Raw genomic sequence first — 6,000 nt, forward strand, 5'->3', positions numbered from 1 at the left:
TGTGAGTTACCTACGTATTCAATATTTCGTTGAATTCAATTCGAAACGTTTAATTCGCAAACTATGGCAGACTGGCATGTTTTTCATAATATCTTAAAAGTACCTAACTAGTGCTGTAATATGGATTTATTAAATAATTCATATTTCCGAGTAAATGATGTATTTATAATATGTAACTGTACTAGTTATGTACATTGTACATAATGTATTATAGGCAATCAATAAAAGTATTGCAATGTTGACTCACTCAGGTAATGATATAAGATGTTCCTACCTAACATGCAAATGCAATTATGATAAAATAATAATTTTCAAGGTGATACATATACATTATATCCGATACCATTTAATTTTTAAAAAACTCCAAAATTATACCATATGTATATTATGTAATATCATGTGGGTTTTATTCGAAAAATATTGCAATTTACTTAACAGCGAAAGAAAATTTTTCATTGAAATTGCGTATAAGTTTGACTTAAAACAGTCTCTTGTCTTATTAAGTATATTAAATTTAAAGTAAGGGCCAAGGTGGAAAGTCGGTAACCTCTGCTATTAAGTAGGAGTAGACTGTATAGCATAGACCTCTAAACTAAGATCCATGAAGTAAAGTGTACCTCGTCATTGAGTGGGCACTGTAATTAGTGTTTGAACAAAAAACTTAAAACATTGAAGATATTAATGCATTGAGTGCATTGTGGTTGACATAATATTAGAAATAATACAATATTACGGTCTTTTTTTCGACTATTTATGGAGAAACTTTGTTTTTCCAAGGAATCCGCTTATCTTATTCGATGGCGATGATACTATTTATGTAACTAATTAATATAAGGCATAAGCTAATATAATTATATGACTAATATATTATTACTAATCGGTTTGTAACTCTGTGGATGACAGTTAATATTGTCTTTTCTTATTTTAAACATTTATACTTGGCTTATCTTTATTTATCATATTATACGGTATCATGTTCATGATATTGTATCATTTAAATATTTTTGTATGTTTTCCTATCAAGAAAAAAATGTAAATACCTTTATTACTAACTAATGACAATCGGATATAAAAATTAAAAAAACAGATGTCATTAAAATATTAAAATATTTAAACACTAACTGTTATAGAAGTGTTAAACACATAATAATTAAAACGGTATGGACACTGATAAGGAATTATACGAGATGCATTGGGAACATGGGAAATCTGATAAATAAATACAACATTTTTGTTGAGGAAATCATGACCATTATAATACAAACGTCACATATATAACATATATTATATATATTATATACATATATAAAACATATACTGAGTGTCCGGTGAGGATAAACCATTAGCCTTGGAGGTGTACTCGCCCCCCTGACAAAAACTGGTTTTTTGGCATTTTACCTATAAACTAAAAAAATATGTAATGCCTGTTTTTGAGAATTTAATGCAAAAAACCGATTGATTATGAGATATTATTATCTCAGGAGATATCGCAATGAATAAATCCTAACAGGATACCCTATGGCCTATGTATATATAAATGTTTAAACAATATTATCTTTCTCCAAAAAAAATTGCTGCTAATTATTGTAATCAATAATAACTTATCATTTTACAGTGTCCATAGCCTGTGTTCATTTGAAGTCAATGATGGATTTTTTTTTGGGGGGGGGGGATGGCTACAATACTTTATGACTAGGGCTTGGATACCACTGGGTATAGTAAGCTTGATACTACGGGGGGGGGCTTAAACCCTTAAGCTCCCCCTAGCTACGGCAGTGATGGTTATTTTTTTTAATAGATAAAATACTCAGATTATCAACTTCAAGGGAGGTTTTGGTAGCAAATTGGATATAGTTTGTACTTTTGCATGGGTCAAAAGAAATAGTTAAATACTTTTTAAAAATAATTGAGTAAATCATAAAAATAAATAAGATCATCATTTTGTAAAAATGTTAATGTTATTTTTAAAAAATTGTCTGGTAACCATGGTTACGAAAAAGTTTGACTGTCTCTGGCACGGTTTTGTATACGATATAGGTAGGTACATCATTGAATTCAAATTTAATAGGTAATCCTATACAGTCACCTGACCAATAACGAGGTGCAATCAATTCCTATATTGTACAGGAGAGCGGTTGTCTACTTGCCCACTTTTTTTTAAAGTTAACAGTGTATTTCCACTAATTTGAATGAATAACTATCACCTGTTTACCTTTAAAGACTACAAAAAACGTTCAGAGATGATCAACTTTAAGTATAATACTTTATAATAATAATATCTCAATTTTACTTTATATGTTGCAGTTGCACTATTGTTATATCATAAATCATTCATCGTTGTAACAGCGCTGCATTTACGCCGCGATTTAATTTACAAATACCTTGCATCAGTCTAGAGCAAGCGTGTTTATATATTTACAATATACGTGTCGTGGCATCCGGGATATAGAATTCCGAGAACAATAGTTATCCCTACAAATTGTGTACCTATCTCAAAGCTCATTTTCGTAAACAATTTCCTAATCCAAATTACGTGCAATAAATGGCAAAAAATAAATAAATAATAACGCCTTTACTTCTGTTGCCTCAACAACGAGTTCAATACCACGGATGATGCACGTTGCACCTCGCACAACATATAATATGACGTATATAAACTACATAATACTATAGTTATGTTTCCATATTGGTGTATAATATCATATTAAAATAATAACAAAGACTGCAACTGCAGCAATGACGGTGACACGGTGTATATAGTGCACAATAAATTCAAGTTTGACAGTAATATATATTTAACTTTCGTCATACGAGTATACATAATCCGTACAGAATATTATGCTGTAAAATATTTAAGATTGTCACAAGCGTTATCGTTGTGCTCGAAACACAAATATATAAACAGAGTGTACCTACCTACTGCGTTTCGTCGAGACGTACAAATATTTGTTCGAATAAAGCCTGAAATTTGCCATGGTTAGCGGAAACGTCGTTTTCTCTCTCCTCCAATCGTATAATAAGTTTAAATCTGTGTGTAATACACGAAATATAAGACCACAACCGAATTATTATAATTGCATAAAATAGGTAATACACTCTCAGTAATATGAGACGCCGTGACCCATTGAATTATTTTGTATTAACAAATGATAACATAATATATTATTATCCATAAAGATCATGGCATCATTCTAGTATTCTGAAGATAACATTTTCTGGGGCACCTTAGTTGCTCCAGTAAAAAAGGTATACACTAATACTTAATAGCGTCTCACTATATTGGTTAAGTAGTCGAATTTTTATTTCATTTTCAGAGTTTCTCCGTGATGTATTAATTATAAAGGAGTCTGAACTCTATGCATAAATATAATATAATAACGTATTATAAAATATAATATTATTATATATTACATATTATGTTTTGATATATTATATTAAGTACCTAATATAATATTTTTTATATTTTTAACATATTTTATCGCATACATCAGTATATTAAGCACCTATTTTAGACTCAATTACCTCAACAAATATCTTCTTTGACACGCCACTGATGGGTATAAACATGACGATTGTGTGACTTTTGTTTTATAAATAATGTTTCTCCATAGATAAATTAATTAAAAAGAAAATATTCATAAATATTTAGAATGTTATTTTGAGAATTTCTATAAAATTTTACTATGAAAATCATAATTTGTACGAATTTATTGTCAAAGCAACTTGCAAAATAGTGTGGGAGGATGTGAGAAAGTTTCTCTAATCCTCTTACCCACCGCCCCCGCCCCCCCCCAACAAAAATAAAATGTTGCAAAACTTTTTTAGCCGAATAATATCTATTACGGTGACTTGTAATCTCATCACGGCAAGTGGAAGTCAATCGACGGCCGCCTGCAGCACGGCCGGGAAGAATTGGTCGTGCCGATGATGGCTCACGGCCAAAGTCGACATAATAATCATATTTTTTCTTTTGCCTCCTGGACGGCCTTATCGTACACCTCAACTCTGTGCTAACCCGATGCCTATAATAACGTGTGCCACTCACTTTGTATGCATATTATATATATAAGTATAGATTTCACCAGTCCCCACAGTGAGATTATCTATTGTAATATTATACATGTACAGCATCGTCAAATGCGAATATTTTATGTTTATTTCTCACAAAAGCGTCCCTGATTATTAGGACTGGCCGTGGTCCAAAAATAAGATTTACGATTTACCTACACGTATATTATGATGGTTATTTGTATTTTGTGCGACTCGGCGACAGCAGGCTGAGCAATATTATGATGTATTCGCACACCGCGAATATATACAATACCAACCATGATAATATTTAAATATTATAACATACGGGAAAAATGATTGATATTCCGCGATTGTATATTTATTATATTTATTTTAACTGAAATAATACGCAGTTTCCTATGCTCTGCTGTAGGACTAGTGACTACCATACATTTAATTTCGGGCGACACTAAAACATAACAAATAATATTGACGTTACGATAACGCCATACAATCATAGTGTTATTAAAATATCCTTGCAATGGGCCAATAACGGTAGTAATGTTATGTCGTTGTAAAACAATAAAATCTGTGATATTATTTAATTTCCTTAAAAAGATCGAAAATTTCGAAATAACTTTTTAAGATATTAGTATCTTATAAATGTAACATTGAAAGAATTCTTCATTGTGGATTTGAATAAATGATAATACTTGTAGTTTCTTAAAATAATGTCAATAATGTAAAGATTTAATATTTTAAATTTTAAATTTTTAGGTATATTATCATTTATCACATAGTATTATTTGCTGACCTAAACTTCTCCAGCCCATACATTTTAGGACAAATTCAATTAATTCTAAAAATAAGTACATAAATATTTTGTCTTATGTCTAATTAATCAAAAAATATGTTGCACACTTCTGCTAAATATTTTTTTTTTTAAAAATGGTTAATGTTCTTATGTCTGCAGATAATTCGAATAACTATTGTTAAAGACTTGTTATCACGACAGAGGACAGAATATCTTTAATCTTTATAATTTTAAAACACTCGAATAATTTATCCAGTTAGTACTATTACCAATTACCATTATTTTTATTTAAACTTAATTATTTTATTTTGGTTTCCTCTTAAATTAATATATTATTAGTATGTATTTTATGTAATCCTTGTATTATATACCTAGGTCGGGCTAGGTAGCTTAAATACTACATAAACTTACGACTTACCTACAGTCAAATTATTTTATTGTTATTGGAATTTATATCCTTCAATAAAGATTATGATTATTTATTTGATCTCCGTTTCAAAGACTATATTAATTTATAGCCTCACAATAGTAAGTTCTAACAAGTAATTTAATCGGACAAAATATAATAACTTACATGTAAGTTTATAATATTATGTATTGTTTAATATTTAGTATATCATTATTATTATTGCAGGTCGAATCGAGAACATTGACATGATGGATTAAGCAAGCCAGACTATACAATTATAATATAGTTATACTGCTGCACAATTTCCTGCGCGTGATACGGTATACACACTTCAGCACTTAACCTTATAATATATGGTCTATATTTAAATAAATCTTCAGTTCAGGCCCTTCTGTAGGTTTATTTTTTTTATATTTTTCACCATAAATGAACTAATAAGGCAAAAATGTGTCTCCGTCTTATTTCGACGTTATGTTGGATTAATTGAATGTATACACTATACTTACGTTTAAATTATTATATAAATAGGTACATTTTACCACTATTTCAGTAGTTCATTAATTTGTATGTGTTAAAAATGGTAACCATTGCAACATAGTTTTAAAAGTCGGGAGCGTCTACAAAGTTGTCTTATTATAATAACGCAAAAAAGTGAAATTATAAAAACTTGAATTTAACCTCAACTTTAGATTCAATTAATTAATGAGGAAAATTAAACCGATGGGATTTTATGCCTTTTTTAACATTATAAATAATACTTTTTTAA

Source organism: Myzus persicae, unplaced genomic scaffold (assembly GCF_001856785.1).
Source record: "Myzus persicae strain clone G006 unplaced genomic scaffold, MPER_G0061.0, whole genome shotgun sequence".
Classification (NCBI taxonomy): Eukaryota; Metazoa; Arthropoda; class Insecta; order Hemiptera; family Aphididae; genus Myzus; species Myzus persicae.